Here is a 22,340-nt window from a genome sequence, read left to right as displayed (position 1 = left end):
GTCTGGGGGTGCAGAGGCTCTGAGGTCCCCTACTTTTCTCCAAGAAGGCGTCCCTACTCTGCCGACATGAAAAGCAGGATTTGGCTGTAGTCACAGCAGAGAAGGGGGGCTGGTTACCTTGTGTGGAGAATCAAAGCAAGAGAGTGCTTTGGGAGTAGGATAATATTTGACGTAATAATTTGTGTTTTTCTATTTCCCCCCTTTCACTCCCCCCACCCCAGTTCCCCCAGATGTTAAGTTTCCTTCTCTCAGGAGAGGTTGTGTTGAGGTGGAAAGCAGAAGCTACCTACAATATACTTTTCTTCCAGGCATTTGTTTTCCATAAGTCTCATCTAACTGATGCAGTTAAGTATCTTTGAATAGAATGGAAGGGAGTAAATGGAAGATTTCTATAAACTTTAGTGTATGAGAGACTGAAGGTGTTGAACATTAAGGCTCTAAAGAGATGGTAAGACCTCAGAAGACAGTAGCTCTTTGTGTATGTGAGTACCTGGACCCAGGTTTTATATCTATATCTATATCTTATCTATATCTATATATAAATAAATAAGTAAATATATATATATATATATATAAAATCTCCATCCTCTGGTGTAGTATGAAAGGATGAACCTGCCTTCCTCTGGAGGCTATTAGGATACTTGCTAGCTTTCCTGTCACCAGGACAGCCCAGTCTCCCAGTTCACCCATTGTGACCTTGACCCTTAATGACCATATAATTCTGACCACCCAGTGCACTTCCTTGTCCTTTTAAGCTTTTGTTATGCCTTTGGAACTCTTAGGTTATCATTTAGCTAATAACTCTGTATCCTCAACATCTACTTTAAGTGCTGTATTTTTACCCTAAAAGAAATTAGCTGTCCTCTGATGATATCACCCACTCTGCAGACTTCTTGTGTGAAGCTTATATGTCTCATAAATCAGAGCCTGGAAGTAGAGATTGTGCCCTTCATATTTCCTTTTGCTGTTTTCAAACTGTTTCTTCTCTATCTTAAAAAAAACCTCCTCCTTCCAGTTTTAAAGTAGTAGAACAGAGAAGCATTCCATCTGTCTACTCCTTCATTTAAGAAAAAAGGAGAATACTCAAAATTGAGAAAACTAAAATTCCAGCTTAAAGAGCACTAGGAAACAGTTATAACTCCAAACTATAATATTTGAGAAAGGGATGTCAAAAGGAGTAAAACTCAAATAGTGGTTATTCCAACAGGAGAGGACGTCTTTGGCTGCTGATCTCAGACAAGGCTCGCAGAGCAGTTCTTCAAAGTCACTAATACACCCTTAGGGACAAAACTTTGTTGTTTCAGTTAGGATTAAGTTCAAGTGCATCTAACAGAACAACCAAAATAACAGATAGAACTTTGTTTCTCTCTCACATAAGAGAAGTCTAGAGGTTTGCTGTCCAGAGCTGGTGTCGTGACTCCACTGTTATAAAAAATCAGGTTTTCTGCTTTTTGGGCCCACTTTCCCGGTGTGTGGCTTCCATCTTGATCCAGGAGTTTGCTGGAGCATCAGTCATCACATTCATATTCCAGGCAGTAGAAGGGAGGATAACAAGAGTTTTGTTCCAGCTGTCTGTATTATTTTAATAGAGACTTGCCAGAATTCCCTCCAAAAGATATCCACTAGAACCTGATTATATGGTCACAAACAGCTGCAAAGTCCAGAAAAAGTAATCTTTTAGCAGTTTATATTGCTATCTCCGATAATAGAGAAGTTCTGATATAATGAAACTGAGAGGGACACTGTGGGGCCTCCTGGGGACAGACCCTTGTGTCCCCTTCCTTTTGTTTATAGAGAAGCTTTAGCCTCCTAGGCCTTTCCCGAGTTCCAAAGAGCAAATTTAATCAGGGAAGTGAGAAAATGCAGAAACAAAGGAAAACAGTCAAACAAGACAAAATAATAATAGTTTAGCCGTAAAACAAAGTCAAGGACCTTCAGTGCCTCCTCAAGGGCTACAGATAATATCCTGAGCCATATCCTTGAGTTGTTTTGCAGATACTAAATACCCCACCAGGTGGAAGAAATAACCTGCATGCTGATAACCAGCACACAGACCCCAAACTGGTTGGAACTGTAAGGTTGATAATGTTGACTCCCAAAATACCATCTGGTTACCTCACCACCAACCAATTAGAAGAATGTTCACAAGCTGATCAGGCACCCTACAATCCTTATCCCTAACGTTGCCTTTAAAAATCCTTCCCTGAAAACTATTGGGGAGTTTGGGTCTCTTGAACATGAACTGCCTGTTCTCCTTCCTTGGCAACATGGTGGGCACCTTGCAATAACACAACCCAGTGTCAATAGATTGGCTTTGCTGCATGTCAGGTGAGCAGACTCAAGTTTGGTTTGGTAACAAGAAGAAAAGAGAATGTTAGTAGCAACTGGTGGTCTTGGTCTTATTATTGTTTGGAACAGAGAATATGTCAGGACTCGTTACAGGGACTTTGCTAGACCTCAGTGGTAAAGAGGACGACAGGCAGGACTGAATGAGAAATTACACAGACAAGACATACTGACAGGAAGCAAACTGCAAATGAAGCAGGGTGGGAGAGACAGTCTGTATTGTGAAAAGATCAGACGGCTATGGGTCACTGCTGACTGGGGGAAAGAAAAGTCTAAAACCATTTAATTCCACCTACAGCTTCATATAAAAAGAGGGTTCTTTCTAGTTTGGCTCAGAGTCCTTGGTGAGTCCCCGAGATATTTTCTGTAAATATTTAATTGAGTTAAGAACCATCTTACTCATGAGTAACAGCAAAAAGAGAATGGTCACAGGACCATTATATAAAGACACTAGAAGAAAGAAGTCAGAAAAGGAATTGAAGCAACCAATAGCAAATAAAGACTATTCACCAGAAAAATATTGTCTTCAAGATACAAAAATTACGATCAAACATATCACCATTAATAAAAAATATCATAATGAAGTAATTGCCTCCAGAAAACAGGGATCAAAAAGATGAGATGCCAAAAAGAGATGCTCTGTGACCTGACAGAGCTCTGGGAAGAGATGGAGGAGAAAAGTAAGTTCAACAAAGGATTGAATGCAACACTATAACGGATAGACACTGATGAACATAAGGCACAGGAAAGTGAAATGTAAAGTACCATGAAATTTTTTAAATGATTAGGACAAAAATAACAGATATCGAAGACAGACACAGGAAGTCTAAAATACCCATAATTGGTGTTAATGATGGTTAAATAAGGAAACTGAACGAATATTTAAAGATATAATTTTTTTTTTTTTTTTGCGGTACACGGGCCTCTCACTGTTGTGGCCTCTCCCGTTGCAGAGCACAGGCTCCGGATGCGCAGGCTCAGCGGCCATCGCTCACGGGCCCAGCTGCTCCGCGGCATGTGGGATCTTCCCAGACCAGGGCACAAACCTGTGTCCCCTGCATTGGCAGGAGGACTCTCAACCACTGTGCCACCAGGGAAGCCCTAAAGATATGATTTAAAATTGAAATTTAAGAGAACTTTGCAGAAATAAAAGAATACTTGAATCCATAGGTAGAAAGGCCATATCCTATCCCAGAAAAAAATGGCCTTGTTAAAAGGAAAAAAAAGCAAGGAATAGCTTAGTATGACAGAAGCTACTCTTTATATAAGTAAGCCAATTTTTTATGCATTGAATATCTCTGAAATTATCTCCAAACAGTGACAACAGTGCTTGCCTCTGGGGAGGAGTAATTTTTTTCTCAACAGAGACTGCTAGATACTTAGCAAACATCCATTTCCCTGTCGTATCTCAAAATACAGAATTCCAAATTTACCACCTGATATTTACTATTGTGATATGTACCACCTCTTTTCAGTTTAAGTCAGTGGTTCTCAACCAGGGGTATCCCTCTTTCCCTGGGAAATTTGGCAATGTGTGGAGACATTTTGTTACAACTTGGAGGTGGGGAGAGGGGCATGTTCTACTGGCATCTGGTGGAATGCTAGCAGAGATGCTGCTAAACATCCTACAAAGTACAGGACAGTCTCTCCATAGCAAAGAATTATCTGGTCCAAAATGTCAATAATGCCAAGGTTGGGAAAGCATGGCTTAGGTTATGGATGATGGGATATAAACAGAAATGAAGCGTGGACTTCTGAAAGTCTACTTAAAATAAAGGGGGTATGTCTTTCTTCCTCCTTCCTGAATCCTGCTGCTTAAAATGTGGATGTGATGTCAAAGACTGAGCAGTGATCTTGGGCCATGAGGACAAGGGTCATATTCTAAGGAGAGAGGAGTGGAAAACTGGAAGGATTCTGGGTCCCTGATATATTCTTTCCTTCTTTCATTACTGCATATTTACTGAATATTTATTTCTGTCTTCTATGTGCCAGGCACTGTTCCAGATACTGGAAACACAGCTGTAAACAAAACCAACAAATCCATGTCTTTATGAAACATATACTAATTTGTTTATAATAAAACAACAGATAAGTAAAATACATAGTATGTTAGATGGTGATAAGTGCTATGAAGGAACATAGAACAGGGAAGTGGTTAAAAAGTGCCTGTTGGGGAATTTTTGAATTTTAAACATGGTTATTAGGAAAGTTCCCAGTGAAAAGCAAAGAATTGAAGGAGAGGAAGGAGTAAGTATAGTATGGATATCTGGTAGTGTTTCCAGCCGTAGGAACAGCAGGTAGCCCTGGAGTGGGAGTCTGTGTGGCATGTTGGAGGAACAGCAACAAGGCCAGGGTGTCTGGAGTGGAATGAACAAGGCGAGGAGTGGGAGGAGTCTGAATTGGAGAGGTGATGGGAGAACCCAGTGATGTAAGGCTTTTTGGGCAATTGTAGGACTTAGGTCTTTACTCTGAATGAGATGGGACACCACTGGAGGATTTTAAGCAGAAGAGTGATACAATCTGATTTAACATTTTGAAGGATGACTCTGGCTGCTGGGATGAACTAAATTTGGGGGTTGAGGGAGAAGGGAGCATGCAGAGTGAATTATTGCAAAAAGTCATGCAATCAGTGATGGTGGTTTAGACCGAGGTGATATTGTGAAGGTGGGGAGAAGCTGTCTGACTATGGATCTACTCTGAAGGCAGGTCTGGCAGGGTTGATTTGTTGATGGATTCAATATGTGGTTTTAGAGACAGAGAGGAGTCAACGATGGCTCCAGGTTTTTAGCTAGAGCGAAGGAAGAATTCGATTGCCAAGTATTGAGGTGGGCAGATGCAAGAGAGGAAGATTTGGTTTTGGATAAGTTATACTAGAGATGCTTATTAGAAATATAAATTAGGCAGTTTATTTATAAGTTGAGCTGTCTGAAATCACACATTTTTAGCCCCACAAAAAATGGCACTTTTGTATGATTCGAGCTCTATAATTCTGAAGTTCAGTGGAGAGGTCTGAGTTGGTTTTATACATTTTGGAATCATCAGCATTTAGATGTCATTTGAAACCGTGAGATTGGATGAGGTCATTGAGTAGATAGGACCTGCCTGCTAAACCAAAAACAACATGTTAGCAGAATGGCCCTCTTTACCAGACCGGGAAAACACTTTCTTGTATCTTCCTCAAACCCTGAGAGAGAATGCTGGAATTCTGCATATGTGGGCATCATCATAGTTTGGTATTGATGTTTGAACTACCTCAAGGTGGGGCTGCTCTCTGCCTGGCATGTCATGTCACACAAAGTCATGTCCAGTTGGCAGAAAATAGTTACCAATATTGGACTTGTTTCAATTAACTCATTTCCTGAGCATTTGCAAGCCCTTCTCCCTTTTCATTCTTTCCCTCTTTATCCCCAGTATTTGAAATTTCCTTATGAAATATAACTATATATGGAAAAGTGCATAGATTGTAAATGAATTTTTACCAAGTGAACATAGGATTGTATGTTCATAATTATAATAAGTGTAATCAGCACCCACATTTTACTAGCATCCCAGAAACCTCCCTTATACTCAGTCATCACTAGCCCCACGAAAGTAATAGCTGTACTGACAGTTCACACCATAATACAATTTTCCACCGTATGAATTCTGTGAATTCTGCTATGGATGGTATTTGGGTATTTTCTAGTTTTTGGCAGTAATGAATCATGCTTTTATGCTCACTCTTGTCCATGTCTTTTGGTGAATATGTGTAGTCATTTTCGCTGGCCATCTACGTGGGATGAAATTGCTGGATCACAGGATAGGCACATATGCAGTTTTTTAAAGTGGTTGTATCAATGTATCGTCTCATTAGCAGTGTATGAGAGTTCTGGATACTCCACATCCTTACCAACACTTGGCATTTTCAGTGATTTTCATTTTAGCCATATTGTGGTTTTAATTCTCATTTTTTTGGATGGCTAATGAAGTTGAGCATCTCTTCATATATACTGGCTATTTGGATAAACCCTTCTGTGAAGTGCCTGTTGAATTATTTTTGTCCATTTTACTATTGGGTTATCTGTCTTTTTCTTGCAAACATTAGTTATATATTGCGGATGCGAGTCTTTTGTAGGATATGTGTATATATATATATATATTTTAATATTTCTTCCCACTCTGTGCCTTGACTTTTCACTGTCTTAATGGTATCTTTTAGAGAGCAGAATTTCTTAATTTAAACAGCATTCAGTTTATTAATTTCTTTCTTATGGTTAGTGTATTTTTGTCCTGTTTAAGAGATTTTGCTTACCTCAAGGTCATAAAGATATTGTCCTTCATATTCTTTTAAAAGATGTATATTTTATCTTTCACATTCAATTTACAGCCTATCTGCAGTTGACTTGTCTGTATGGTGTGAATTATGATTCTAACTTACTTTTTCTCTTTATGGATACCCAATTGACCTAGCATTGTTTATTGAAAAGACCACTCTTTCTCTACTCTGTTTTGAAGTTATCTTTATCATAAATTCAGTGATTGTAGACATGGGGTCTGTTTCCCTATTCTGTTCCATTATTCTACTTTTCTATGCTTGTACCTGTACTTACACTTTAATTACTGCAGCCTTATAGTGTCTTGGGATGATAAGTCTTAACGTCTCATAGTATACATTTTCCAACTTTGTTCTTCCTTTTTGCCATTATCGTGGATATTTTTGGCCTTTTGTTTACTATGTAAATTAAAAACTACACTGTAAAATTCTTAAAAATAAAGATGCTGAGATTTAGATTTTGATAGAGATTGCTTTAGATTTACACATCAATTTGTAGAGAATTCCCAGATTTACAACATTGGGGCATACAAAACTACAAACCTGGAATATCACTCAGTTTATTTAGGCCTTACTAAATTTCTGTTAACAATATTTGGTAGTTTTCTGTGTAGAAGTCTTGCATATCTTTTGTTAGATATAGTCTTTGGCAGTTGATTCTTTTTATATTATTGTAAATAGTGTCTACTTGAGAATTTCATTTTCTTCCCCTTGGTTCTATCTCTAGTCCAGAGCCTGAAACCTCAGAGGGTAGGGATTCATTTTTCCTTTTTAAAAACATTGTGACAGAAAGTATGGGTGAAGGAGAGGGAGAGACACAGAGGTGAGACAGAAGGCAATTTACCCAGCAAGATAAAATTTAGATCCATTTGGAAAATGGACTGAAATGATGCAGGCTCATGTGAGGGCACTTGAAACATCTCCATGGTGACTGCTGTTTGCAAAGTTCCAGACTTGATGGCTGCCAGTGAGATTTTAGCCACATCTTTGAATATGGAGTTGGTTCGTTCTTCTAAGAGGACAAAAGAGCTTTTGTGAACAACTCTTAAGTGATGACCAGCTCTGAAAGTGTTTTGGGGTTTTTTTGGCTTGATTTTCACTGCTTTTGATTTTCCTTGCTGCTCAAGTTCTTCTACAAACTCCCCATGATCAGATTTTGTATCTGTCAGTGAGATCATTTCAGCTTCAGAGACAAATGTTTCTGACACTCAGCATAAACCAGGGCCCTTCTCTGCTTCATGCTGGTAACCTTTAGGAAGCATGGGGCTTCATCCTTTCTTCACTTTGTCTCCTCCAGCCAGTTAATTGTTCTTAAGCCATCAGATAAAGAATGGCAATGTATATTAAACCGACATTCAAAGTCAGTTTCTTTGAATGAAAATATAACCTCAAACCTCAGGGTTTGTGTCTTATTGTTCCTGAGTCAGATTACCTGTGCAAATGTTGCCCAAAAGGGAATAATCCAGATGATTAATTCAGTTTCTTTAAAGACTTGAGAAAAGGCACTACATAGGCAATGGTACAATATAGTTTAGCATGATGTTGAATAAGTTCTTGTTTTTGCTCATGAATGTAATAGATACATTAATTTTTGTCTCCCAGCATCTAATCACCCTTCTTCTTACACAGGACTCTGTATTGAGTAGAGTCCCCTGTGCTATAAAGCAGGTTCTTATTAGTTATCTATTTTATATACAGTAGCATGTATATGTCAGTCCCAATCTCCCAATTTATCCTTGCCCCCCATCCCCTGGTAACCATAAGTTTGTTTTCTACATCTGTGACTCTATCTCTGTTTTGTAAATAAGTTCGTTTGTACCCTTATTTTTAGATTCTACATATAAGTGATATATGATATTACTCTTTCTGTGTATGACTTACTTCACTCAGTATGACAATCTCTAGGTCCATCCACGTTGCTGCAGATGGCATTATTTTGTTCTTTTTTATAACTGAGTAATATTCCATTGTATATATGTACCACATTCCTCTGCTGATGGACATTTAGGTTGCTTCCATGTCCTGGCTATTAATATATGTATATGTATAGCCGATTCACTTTGTTGTATACCTGAAACTAACACAGCTTTGTAAATCAACTGTACTCCAATTAAAAAAAAAAACCCAAACCAACCAACCAACAAACAAACAAACGAGATACCACTACATACCTATTAGTGTGGCCAAAGTCCAAAACACTGACAACACTAAATACTGGCAGGATGTGGAGAAACAGGAACTCTCTTTTATTGCCGATGGAAATACAAAATGGTGCAGCCACTTTAAAAGACAGTTTGGCAGTTCCTTATAAAACTAAACATACTCTTACTATACAACCCTGCAGTTGTGCTCCTTGGTATTTACCCAAAGGAGCTAAAAACTTAAGTCCACCCAAAAACCTGCATATGGGTATTTATAGCAACTTTATTCATAATTGCCAAAACTTGGAAGCAACCAAGATGTCCTTCAGTAGGTGAGTGGATAAACAAATGGTGGTTCATCCAGAGAATGAAATGTTATTCAGTGTTAAAAAGATATAAATTACCAAGCCATGAAAAAGAAATGGAGGAAACATAAACATATATAAGTGGAAGAAGCCAATCTGAAAGGGTTACATACTGTGTGATTCCAAATGTGATATTCTGGAAAAGACAAAACTATGGAGACAGTAAAATGATTAATTGTGTCTAGTTAGAATGAAGGGTGAGATGAACAGTTGGAGCACAGAGGATTTTTAAGACAATGAAATTATTCTGTATGAAACTACAATGATGGATACATGTCATACATTTGTCAAAACCCAGTCAATGTACAATACCAAGAGTAAACCCTAGTGTAAACTGTGGACTTTGGGTAATAGTGATGTGTCAGTCTAGCTTCATCAGTTGCAACAAATAGATCACTGTGGTGTCGGAAGTCAACATTGGCAAGGTTGTGCATGTGTGGGGGTGGGGGTATTTGGGAATTCTCAGAACATTTTGCTCAATTTTGCTTTGAACCCAAAACTGCTCTAAAAATATTAAGTTTATTAAAAGTGTAAAAAAAGATTAAAAATCAAAAGAAAACAGGACTCTGTTTCTCTTCTAGGTAACCACTTCCCCTTCACTATGTAATCTATGTGCTTTGGATGGAGTTGACTGCAGCCCTGGCCCCATAGGTAGGCATCTAACTCCAGCATGCCTGATCAGAGATCTGTATTCTATAGTCGTTATATCTGTAGCGACTGCTTCAGAGATGGGCATGTGGCCCTCTGAGAGCCGGTGGGTAACAAGGAGACAGTTCTGGGAGTGTTGGCAGAGAAGCACACTCCCCTTTGTGTTGGTGTTGATACTCAGAGGTTTCCTTCCGAAAAAGGTGGCAGCTACTGTATCCCCAAGTGGAGCCTGAGACTGAAGCCCATGTGTAGGACAGCAGAGCAAGGAGAGGGCAAGTTACCAGACACTGGTGACTTTCTTTGAGCCTCTGAAGTTGAGACATCCTAGACTTTTAAGTTTTGTGAGCCAGTGCATTTACACTTCTGCCTAAACCAGTTCAGTGTATACTTTGTGAATTGTGTGTATGCGTGTGTGTCTGTATGTTTAATAAAAATATTTATAACTCATATAGTGGCAGTGGGTGAAAAGAAGAGGCTTAGCCATAAAGACTTTGTGTAGGATTCCTTTTCATGGACTTTATTCTTACCCATATTATTCTGTTATGTAAAGGCTACTAAAAATGTAATACAATGATTTTAAATTTGAATGTAGCAGCATTTCACTGGAGAGGGTGTGGAGAAAAGGGAACCCTCTTGCACTGTTTGTGGGAATGTAAACTTATACAGCCACTATGGAGAACAGTACGGAGATTCCTTAAAAAACTAAAAATAGAATTACCATATGACCCAGCAATCCCACTACTGGGCATATACCCAGAGAAAACCATAATTCAAAAAGACACATGCACCCCAGTGTTCATTGCAGCACTATTTACAATAGCCAGGTCATGGAAGCAACCTAAATGCCCATCGACAGACGCATAGATAAAGAAGATGTGGTACATATATACAATAGAATATTACTCAGCCATAAAAAGGAATGAAAGTGGGTCATTTGTAAAGATATGAATCTAGAGACTGTCATACAGAGTGAAATAAGTCAGAAAAACAAATATCATATATTAATGCGTATACATGAAACCTAGAAAAATGGTACAGATGAACCAGTTTGCAGGGCAGAAATTGAGACACAGATGTAGAGAACAAATGTATGGGCACCAAGGAGGGAAAGCGGTGGGGAGGCGTGGCGGTGGTGTGATGAATTGGGAGATTGATGAATTGGGAGATAACATAAACTGATATGTATAAAATGGATAACTAATAAGAACCTGCTGTATAAAGAAAAAAAAAAGGTAGCAGCATTTCTAAAAGTATCCCCCTCCCCCAACTAACTCATTCTTCAGTGCCATGCTGAGCCCAGAAGTTGCATATAGACCAGAGCTCTTGTGTCAGTATAAAAAGATGCATGCCTCCACTGTGTGCAGCAAGAAGGTGTGACAAAATGGACTGCACTCTCGTTCCAATTTCCAGTGTAACCGAATGTGACCTTGGACAGGTCCCTAAATCAGGGTGGGGTTCAGTTTCCTTGTTGAAAAAACGGGACTGTCTCTAGGTTATAGTGAGACCCAAATGAAATTAATGTAGAAATAGTTCTAGGAGGATTTATTCAATTTAATGTGTCATTATTACTATCCTTCATAAGAGGAAGATTCAGGAATGACTTTGAACATGTCTGTGTTGCTCAGTCCCAGAGGAAAAGTGTTTCATATAAATTCTTGAAGTGTTTACTTATGTTTCTAATACAGCTATTAGTATATTTTCCCAAAGGCAGACTTAATTCATCTGGTTTTGCTTCACTGGGGTTTGTCAAACCAACCAGAGTGAGTTTACTTATAGACACACTAAGGGCAACTTTTTCATCAAATTAATGGCCTATTTGAATAAAAAATTAAAGAACTAATGATAGTTTTGAGTGAGCCCTACTGGCTGCCTTTCATTCTCTCCAACTCCTGTTGAAGCCCATTTTTGTTTATATCTCCTTCCCATTCCCTGCTGCAGGAGGAGCCCTGATTTCTAAGGTGATTAATGCGTGGCATTCCGTGATGGCAGTCACTAGTCTAAGGGGGTGGGGGCGGAACGTTCTGAGTTGGCCCAGTCAGAGGGACAGCCTTTTCTTTCTCTCCTGCTGGAAGCAGACAGGGAGGTACGCAGCTCCAGCAGCCACTGGCTGCCATGTTGCTGTAAGGAGAGAAGGCAGCCCTTCGAGGAAGTGGACGTTGAGGAGAACAGAGAAGAGAGGCAGAGAGAACATGGGGTTGCATGGCATCATTATGTTTCTGGGCTTCCAGTTATAGGCTTTCTGGCATTTCCTTATTATCTGAGCCAGTTCGAGTCTACATTTTCTGTTACTTGCAGCCAAAGATACTCCTGATGACCCCATATGTTTTAAGAATCTTTCTGGGAAGCCTTGAGGTGGAATTAGAGCAAAGACTATGTGTTGGGGTACCCTTTTCCCGTATTGGCTAATCTGGAGTCAAACTTCTTTTCCTTTGTTAGGGAGATCAGAAGAAAGATGTTAGCAATCACTTGGATTCAGAATTGAGAAGGAATCAGTCTTTGACATATTACTATGCCAATCTATCACTGCCATTTAAAAACTTGCCGATGTATTTTAGAAGGTGCTTATTTCATCTGAGGACCACTAATGAGCAGTCAGACTGAAAGGTCTGGGGACTAGGGTTGTCAGATTTACCAATTAAAATAGAGGATACCCAGCAAAACTTAAATTTCGGATGAATAATAAATACATATATTTTATATAAGTATGTTCCACACACTATTTGGCATATACTTATACTAAAAAAAAGTTTGTTGTTTGTCAAAAATTCAGCTCTGCAACTACATAATGACTGAAGTATTTTTAAATATATGCATATAATTGTGAAAGCGAAACTATAGGCTAAAAGGAATAAATCTTGTTCCCCTTAAACTTGTGCCTAAATGTATTACTGGCTAAATGCACATCAGTATTACATAAATTTGAAAGAGTCTTAAGACAAGGTGATGATTAAGACACATTTATTAAATGAATCTTTAATATAAGACTTTTAGATACTAGGTGAAGGAGATATTTTCCCAGGGTCTCACATGTCACACTAAATACATAACCTTTTACTGTAACTTTGAGTAAAGTGGGCCCTGAGCTTAGAGCAATTATTCTGTTATTTCTTCCCAGACAAATGTGAATCTCGGCTAAATTGCTTGGTGTATACTGAGGGGATAAGTCAGTGAATTCAAGATCAGTCAACAAATACAAAGTGAGTGAGTGGGATGCAAATGGGAGACAGAATCAGGAGTCAGGGAACAGGAAAGCTGGACAGAAACATTTAGGGAATGTGGCAGGGAAGGTCCTGGGTCATTGCTGAAAAGCTGGCCAAAGCACCCAGAGATCTAAGCCACCTTGATTGTCATTCACATAGAATGTGCTCTTTTCTAGGTCGCTATTCAGGCTGCAGGATCAGAGAGAACATAATTATACTCAGAATTCTTAGTAATTGTTCCTAGTCTTTTTTAAAGTAACAGATCTTATGTGCATCTCTTCCTATTTCAGACTTCGGGCAGGGGTCCTACAGGGGGAGAAAAGCACAATTAGGTTCCAAGTAAAATGCCATCCTGAAATGAAGTATGGCCTATCAGTGCAGGGCGTGCCAGTGAGTTTGTGAAATGGGTTTTGCCAGCACTAGTGACCATCCATCCACCTGTAGCCCGTATAAGAGGTTGGAGAGAGTTGTCAGGGCTGTGCCTTCCCCCCACCATGCTGGGGGAGGCTGGGGGCTGCTTCTCTTCACCTTAGGCTCAGTGAGAGGGGCTTCAAGGGGAACTCTTGGAAAGCTTGACATGTGATCTCTGGAATTTAGAAAGCGTAAGACTTCTATTGAGTAGGAATCAGAGAGGAAATTATTTGGGTGATGCTGCTAGCTTGGCTGCGCAGGGAGTGAGTTCCACGGGGCAAAGACGCCTGTTTTTCTGGCTTGAAGTAAGGAGCCAGCCTGTGGGTGTGCGTGTGAGCTCTGAGGGCTTCCTCTCAAAAGGACTGCTTGGAAAGACAAAAAGACCCTGTTAGAGGGAGTCCCTGTGGAGTGGGCAGATGGAGAAGGGCTGTGCAAAGGCTCCTAGCTGGAGGATTTCAGAAAAAGCTATCAAACTGACCCATGGAAGAACCAGCTCCACACCCTGGGGACCCAACACCAAATTATTGATACAACGGTCCCTGCCACAAAGACTGTGCCTACTGTGCCCTTTCCTCCTCCCCCTCTTTCCCTCTGAGCCCATGGCCAGAAAGCTAGAAACCGTTTCTAGAAACACACTGTGTGGGGAGAAGTGGGGAGCAGTAGGACGAAGGTGGTCAGCCAAGCCCCTGCGCCCACTGCAGGCTCCAAGCCTGAAGCTGGGGACGCTGAGAGGGGAGAAATTTTATATCGAATGAAGTTTTTTTTGAGTTTTGGTGGTTATATTGGATAAGCCGTTTTAATTATTAAAGTGAAATTGTTCTTGACCTTAGGGGACTGGGAAGCCCTGGGGCCGGCTTGACCGCTGTCCCAGGCTGGGGGAGGGGATTCAGAGTGAGTTGAGCTGGGTGTAGGAGAAAGACTAAAGTTGCTTTATGACTGCACCCTGTCCAGTATCACCCACCGAGTACAGCAATTACATTGGCAAATTCAGTATCCCTCTTTAGAGCAATGCTCTGGAGGCCAGGTATTTGCTGGAATTCTTGAAGAAGAATTTAGGTCAACCTCATTGCAGTCTGTGGGTCTCTGTGGGAGCATCTAATTCTTTCTGCTTCTTCCCCATTGATGGGAGAATGTATAATAATCATAATCCTGCAGACCAGAGCTCTGAAAAGACAGAACGCTTTTTATTTCTGAATTTGACTGTTATAAGAAAGAAACAATTTAAAACATTCCTTAGAAAGATTTGACCAACAAGGACATGTAAAGTGTGTGGTCTGGATTTGAAGCAGATGAAGCACAATCACCTAAATTTTCTAGATTCCATCAAACAGTAAGAATTGATGTTCTCAGTCATAACCACAGGGTCCTGAATCTTAGACACAGGTACTTCTCAGAAGTCTCCCATTTGGACTAGACTACTGACTCTAGTCCAAACCACCAGGATCTTGAATTTGAATTCTGTGGTAGCCTCCTAATTGGTTCTTTCTTTCTTTATTTTTTCTTTCAAGAATTTAAATTTACTTAAAGCCGTATTTTCGAATCTAAGTTGTGCCAGGTTCAGGCATGGGAGATGTCCTATTCTTGGTTTGCAGACTATGTGTCCTCCACCAAGTATTTGTTGTTTTAGTCATGCACAGCAGGGTGCAAAGGCAAGCAGAGATCTTAACAAAGAGGAGACCACTCTCTGCCCTCAGGGCACTTACAGTTTAATTGCAAGCCCTTTGTTTCATGTGTTGTCATTGTTGTTTTAGCTCCTCTGTACATACGGTTGTTGGACACACAAATAATAGAAGACTGTCTTATTTTGACTCATCCAGCTTTGGAGAGTGACTTCCATCACTGACCTTTTGGACTTCCTCTGTGCATAACAACTTTTTATCTGAAGTTGGTGAAATACGTTTCGTTTCAGGAAGTGAGGGGTGCAAATGCATATGGAGAGCGGGCATGAATGAAGCCAAAATCAAAGTGCAAGAGCTAAGGAGGACTGGAGCAAATGAGGTCTGAATGGAGGTGGCGGGTAGGCAGTCATGCAGAGAAGGGAGGCAAGAGCATCCACTCCAGGTGAAGGAAGTAGCAGATGAGAAGGCGCAGGAGTAAAGAGCCAGGTGTACTCCACGGCTGGGCAGCCCAGGGGACTGGCCGCTCTCTTTGCTTTGGTGGACACAGCGTAGTGTGGAGATGTATTCAAATTGAACTTTAAAGTGTAGGAAACAGAAAGTGCTTTGTCCCCTTTGGAGAGTGTCCCATTTTCCACTCAGGCCCAATTTGTGTGCCACAGTCCTGAGTCTGCAGTCTTCCTCTCAATGGACACTTATGTTCATGCCAGGGAGGGCAGCCCTTGCTAAATGTTATGGTTTGGAATGATCCTTCACAAGGATGGAAAACCAAGTTAATTCAATTAAGGCCTGGGGTCCTGGGCTTTGAACCAGCCACAGTCTCAATTTTATGAGAGAATGAAAAGTTAATTATTTGCTGAGTTTGAGCAAAGTCCACTTTGAAAATCCCTTTCCAGAAGAGTCATTTCCATGTCAGCTTCCCACCGTATTTTAGTTTGTCCTTCTGGATGGCCATTTATGTTGTTTCTGATTTCTCACCCTCAGAGATGGATCTGTGATGCGTATTCTGTATACACAACTTTTGTGGCGCAAGATACAGGAGAGGGAGTCACCTGCTGGGGAAGGGTGGTCAGGAAGGCTTCCTGGAAGGGGTCAACCGCAAAGGATTGGGGAAGCAACACAGGAAACAGGAATTATGGGTAGGCTAGTGTATTTTTCAGGATCTGTTGACAAAATTGAGGTCCTGACCAATGGTTGCTTGTTTCCACAGAACCCAAAGACATTGACCTTCCAGTACTTGATCGTGGTGATGGTTTCATGAGTGTTTGCATATGTCCGAACTCATCAAATTGTATACAGGCAGACCTTGAAGATATTGCTGGTTTGGTTCCAGGCCACTATTTTTTGTCTTATCTTTTGTGCTTAGTCTAGTTTCACTGGCTCATGGGGTGCGGCATGCAGAGGCCTCTAACCCAGCACCTTCAGACCAGAGTTTCTAGCACAGAGCGGCTGCACGACATCCCAACTCAAGATGGCAGCGGCAGCCTCTTCCAATTTTGGCTTTTTCTAATCCATTCCTAGCACAGCAGCCAGAGTGAAGTTATATGCTTACTCTTGTGGAGTTGTGAATATTAATTAAGGAATTGCCTATCACAGAGTCTAGCTCATTGTCAATGCTCAAGAGACGCTCATTCTATTGCTGCAGCCACGTCTACTATCACTTATTTGTCCTGTAATGACAAATTGCTGTCTCCTAGCCTCCTGTCATCATTATCCTCATCCTCATCACCATCATCACCATCATCATCATCATTTCCTTCCACATCTTTTTTTTTTTTTTTGCTGTACGTGGGCCTCTCACTGTTGTGGCCTCTCCCGTTGCGGAGCACAGGCTCAGCAGCCATGGCTCACGGGCCCAGCCGCTCCGCGGCATGTGGGATCTTCCCGGACCGGGTCACGAACCCGTGTCCCCTGCATCAGCAGGCAGACTGTCAAACACTGTGCCACCAGGGAAGCCCCACATCTTTTTTTTTTTAATATAAATTTATTTATTTAGTTTTGGTTGTGCTGGGTCTTTGTTGCCGCGTGCGGGCTTCTCATTGCGGTGGCTTCTCTTGTTACGGAGCACGGGCTATAGGTGCGTGGGCTTCAGTAGTTGTGGTGCACGGGCTAGTTGCTCTGTGGCATGTGGGATGTTCCTGGACCAGGGCTCGAACCCTTGTCCCCTTCACTGGCAGGCGGACTCTTAACCACTGCACCACCAGGGAAGCCCCCTTCCACATCTTTTGAGTTTTGTTGGGATCAAATCTAAACTCTCTAAGGTCTTGCAAGGTCCTTTATCATCTCACCCCTGCTGATTTTTCAGGACTTACCTTTTACCACTTGTGTCCTTGCACCTAATACTCCAAACAAATTAAATTTCGTTCTTAAGAAATTCCGTGTTCTCTTTCATCTTCAGATCTTTGCACATGCTGTTCCTTCTGCATTGATCATTCTTATTCTTCAAGCCCATGTTTGGACAGGACTTCTTCTCGGAAACTCTCCCTGATCCCTGAATGCTGGGCTAAGTGCTGTTCCTATGTGTTTCCATGAGCCCTCTACTTCTCTTGTCATAATGTGTGTCCTGCTGTATTGTGAGCGCTCCTTTACCTATGCGTATTCCCTGCTTACCATAAACTTTGTGAGTGCAAGTGCTGTAACAGATTGTGTACGTCAGTTCCACAGTGCCACAGTGTCCTTTAATGGATGTTCAATGAATGAATGAATGAGTGAATGAAAAAGTCACAAGAGTAAAAATAAGAATTACTATTTGTGATGATGCTGGTGTGATATTACAGGATTCAGTATAGAGACTATAGTCTTACTCATCTTTGTACCCCCGGATTTCAGTGCCATTTTATTTCCTGAAGCTAAGTTTCCTCATAGCTCTCACAAAGAAGCAGAACAGGATAATCTCGAAGGAAAACATCTAGCTTCAGAGGGTCTATGTCAGTTTTAGCATAGGCATGTTGGTCGGAACTGTCACATTATCTTCTTGGTGTATTGAGAGCTTATACTAATGGGAATTATTATTGTTGATACTGTGAAACAATATTAGTTAGCCTTTATCTTTTTCATGGCTGTGTCTGCAGCACCCAGGACATTGCTTAGCATATTGTAGGTGCCTAATACATATTCACTGAGTGCAAGAATGAACTACTCATTATTAAGAACTTTTAGTGTTATCCTGTATTGGGGCTTTACATATATTAGCTCAGTTAATCCTCACAAAAACTCTAAAAGACAGGCATTATCCTGCCCACTTTAGGAATCATGAAGCTGGGACTAAGTGAGGCTCAGGAAACAGCCCAAGTTTTCACAGCTAACAAGTGGCAGAACAAGGTTTCAGACCTAATTTGGACTAACTCTGAAGTGTGTGCTATTTCTGCAGTGTCATGCTGCCTAATTGTAGCATTTTTAACTGCCTCATAATCTCTGATAATCTCTAAAGTTTAACCAACTTTCTCATGGGGTTTCAAATCTGGTACATTTTTGTATGAGAGATGGTAGCAGGGAGAAACTTTGGGGAGAAGGGACTAGGAAGTAATAATAATCATCATTGTAAAGGTCCCATTGTAATGTAAAGAGATTTATTTAAAAAAAGATGAACCCTAAATAAAGATAAGGAAGATTTAATCCAGCTGAACAGCTATAAAATCTCCTCAATGTTATTATCTTACAAGGAATAACTCAGATCCTCCCAGAAAAAATGAATTTCATATTTCTTCTGCCTATACATAGGGGCCAAGCAGGCCATTGTCATGTTGCTGATGAGCAAGCCTACAGCACTGATACCCTCCTCTCCTTTCCTTTTTATCTCCTCTCCTGTTATTGGCAAGTCCAATCAGAACCAGAGCGCTCGGGATTTCCTTTTATTTCGTTCCATTTTACGACACCGTTTTTATCACATAGTTTATGGTTCCCCTTGTATCTGCCATGCAAGCTGGCATAATTCAGCTGCTCTGCCATTCTTATTAATCGAAAGCCTTTTGAATTCTGCTGCAAGTTCTCTAACGATTTGTCCACAATGGAGTGCTTGTGAGAGAAAAGAAACACATTTTAAAAGTTTTACTTTTCAAAACTGTGGCAACTGGAAATATTTAAATTATACACGTGGCTCACATTGTATTTCTACTGGACATCACTGGCCTCGACCCTGGCCCAGCAGCGTCTATTAGACCCACCACCTGCAGCAGACCATACACTGTTTCTCTCTTTCCGTGCCTTTGCTCATGCTATTGTACTTCAGCTGCCCAGATCACCCTTCTTACTCACACGCTGAAATCCTATCCCTCTTTAAGGCCTAACTCAAATATGATACCCCTTTGGGAATATTTTTTAATGCTCCTCCTCAGACTTTCCACGGCACTTTATAATAATTCCAGTGTGGAGCATCTATTTTAGGGCTGACAACGTCCTGGCACCCATGCTGACGTGGCCATCTTTGTTCATGGCAGGCATTGCTAATTTATCATAGCACTCTCCTGTTGAACCTGATTTTTTGTTTGTTTGTTTTGCGGTACGTGGGCCTCTCACTGTTGTGACCTCTCCCGTTGCGGAGCACAGGCTCCGGACGCGCAGGCTCAGCGGCCATGGCTCACGGGCCCAGCCGCTCTGCGGCATGTGGGATCTTCCCGGACCGGGGCACGAACCTGTGTCCCCTGCATCGGCAGGCGGGCTCTCAACCACTGCGCCACGAGGGAAGCCCCGAACCTGATCTTTTTATGAGAATCCTCAGGACAGCAATCTAGGCAGCAACCACCAAAGGATCAGAGTAGAGACCTGGTTTGAAATGTTGAAGTGTGTTAATAGGCTGGATGCCCCGTAACCATGTGAAGATTTCCCGTTCGAGCAGAATTCTCAGGGAGGGATCCATCATCATTGCTCTCAAGAGAGAACAGCTCTGAGGGATCATATATTTAATATCTTTCTTCTGATGTTCTAAATAATTGTATTATAGTAGCTTTGCTATTCTCTGCATCTTTCCTTAGGTGTTTCCACGAGCCTGCTGATAATATAAAATTTCAGCAAACTGACCACCTTCAAAGAAGACTGGTTGCTAAGGTGTCTGGCCAAGGACAATTTGGGGATGTTGTAAGCAATCGGATACGTCACGATGAGTTTAGCCTCATGGGTAGTACACACACAGGAAACCTCTGTTGTTCCCTTGTGAAGATCGTCAGGTGTTGGGAGAAGTCTGGAGGAGAGAGAAAAATTTTATGAAAGTTCCTTTTCACAGTAGGTTTGGGCATTATTTATCTCTTCCTGTGGATCGACTATGATGTGGTTAACATAATTTCCCACCTTTTTTGAGCTAACCATTCACTGTTACCCTCCGGGACTTTAAGGTGTTATAGCTTCTGGGTGTTGGTACAAGCAGCAGAAACCTATTTATGACTCTGTTATAATTCTTATTCATGCGAATCTCTTCTACAATATAGGAGACACATGAGGGCAAAATCTGTATGTAGGCAATTACAGTGAGTTATTTTGTGTGTGTGTGTGTGTGTGTGTGTGTGTGTGTGTGTGTGTGTGTGAGATTTTAGTTGAGTGGCTGCTAAAGGCAAAGATACACTAGGTACTTTGGCTGAACACCACTGCCAAGACCCTCAATGCAGATAACAACGTTATATAATTTGATTTCAAGGAGTTTGAAATCAGTTGGTACAAGCGCGAGACAAAGTTGAGACAAGTTGAGACAAGCACGAGACAAATTACAAAAAAATTAAAACAGAGCGAGATAACAATAGAACGGATACACTAGGAAACAGTTGTGTTGCCAAACACATTTTGCAGAGAGTGAGTGCAATGGCTCATCAGAGAGAAATATCCCTGCGGGAGGATTTTAATATGAGCGTGTCCTTCTTCAGGTAACCATGCCGAAGGGACATCTCATGAGTGAAGCAGTGTTGTAGTAATAAATCGGAGCCCCTGGCCAGCGTCTGCATCAGAATTACTGAATTCCCAGTGCACTGATGCTTTAAAACCCAGTGAGAGAGAGAGAGTTGGCTCTAGACTTACAGGGTTGATGGAGAATAATGGGAAGAGAGAACAGTCTCTTTTGATCAGAGAAGTATTTTTTTGGCAAACAGAGAACAGGAGGAGCCAGGCTAACTCCAGGGATTAGATACAAGACTGTTCCTTGTTCCACTTTTTGGTTTAGCTGTAGCTTCTTCAGAGGAAAGGCCCTTTTCCCTGCTTACTTCATAAACCATCCTGGCCACAGAGAAGACCTTCCATTTATGTCAGATCTGTGATGAAGCAAAGCAGAGGTGCTTCCTGAGTGCCATAAGATCCGTGATGCCAGCGGAGGGAAGGAAGCTGATCTCTTTGGAGATATTATGTGCCCTTATATGAAACGTTTCTCCAGTTATTGTAGCTGAACTGACAGGGACAGTGCCAAGACGTGCATAAGAAAACTCAGTAATTAATCTATAGAGACACCTATGCAACAGATCAGATTCAAGATAAATTATTTCTTGGCATTTTAATACTGCTTAAAACTGGTGTAAAATTGGCATCAGAAAATGGCCTCTTTGATGGCAAGGAAGATCCATAATGCTATCATGAGCTGGCCTTCTCTTGTGAATTTGCCTTGGTCTGTTTTTTTTTTTCTTTAGTTTTATTCATGTTAAATTTTTTCAGCACTGAACCTGAGCTGAAACATAACTGAACATGGAAGTTAGGAACATTCCCAATGATAGGTGAGGACGTCCAGAAGCCCAGCCAACGCTGCTCCAGGTTTCCCGAATCACAGAGAAACCATGAAATTCTGTGTGGGCTCCTGGAGCAAGAACTGGCTGCGGCTTCAGGTTCTTGTTTGCATAAACCACTTAGTTTCTCTGCACTACAGAATTGGCCTCCATAAAACAGTGATAGCCATCATTTATCGAGCATTTATTAAATGCTAAGCACAGTATTCTAGGCATTTTATATACATTACCTTGGTCTATCTCCAAAGTAACCCCATGTGCCAGGTCCAGTTATCACTGCAATTTTAGAGACAGGGAGCTGAGATTTAACAAGACTCAGTGTTTGCTCAAGGCAGTGAAGAGAAGAGCCAGGAGGTCTGACTCCAAATCCAAACCTTCCTCTGTTACGTTATACTGTTTTTACTAGAGAGTTTCTCAGCTCCCTCTCCACAATAAATGCCAATGATTCTGTGGGCATTTGTTCCATTAATTAGTGATAGGAACTACCTTCAGGCCAAGAGTTTTGAGGGAGGGTCTTATCTAATTTGGTCTCACCTTTTATACTCCTTTGAGTTCTTCCAATTGGATGTAGCATAGGACGACACATAGTTCCACTAATACTAATATTTG

This window comes from Stenella coeruleoalba (genome assembly GCF_951394435.1).
Source record: "Stenella coeruleoalba genome assembly, chromosome: 8".
In the NCBI taxonomy this organism is placed as follows: domain Eukaryota; kingdom Metazoa; phylum Chordata; class Mammalia; order Artiodactyla; family Delphinidae; genus Stenella; species Stenella coeruleoalba.
The sequence above is the reverse complement of the archived record's forward strand: the minus strand, read 5'-3'. Positions refer to the sequence as shown.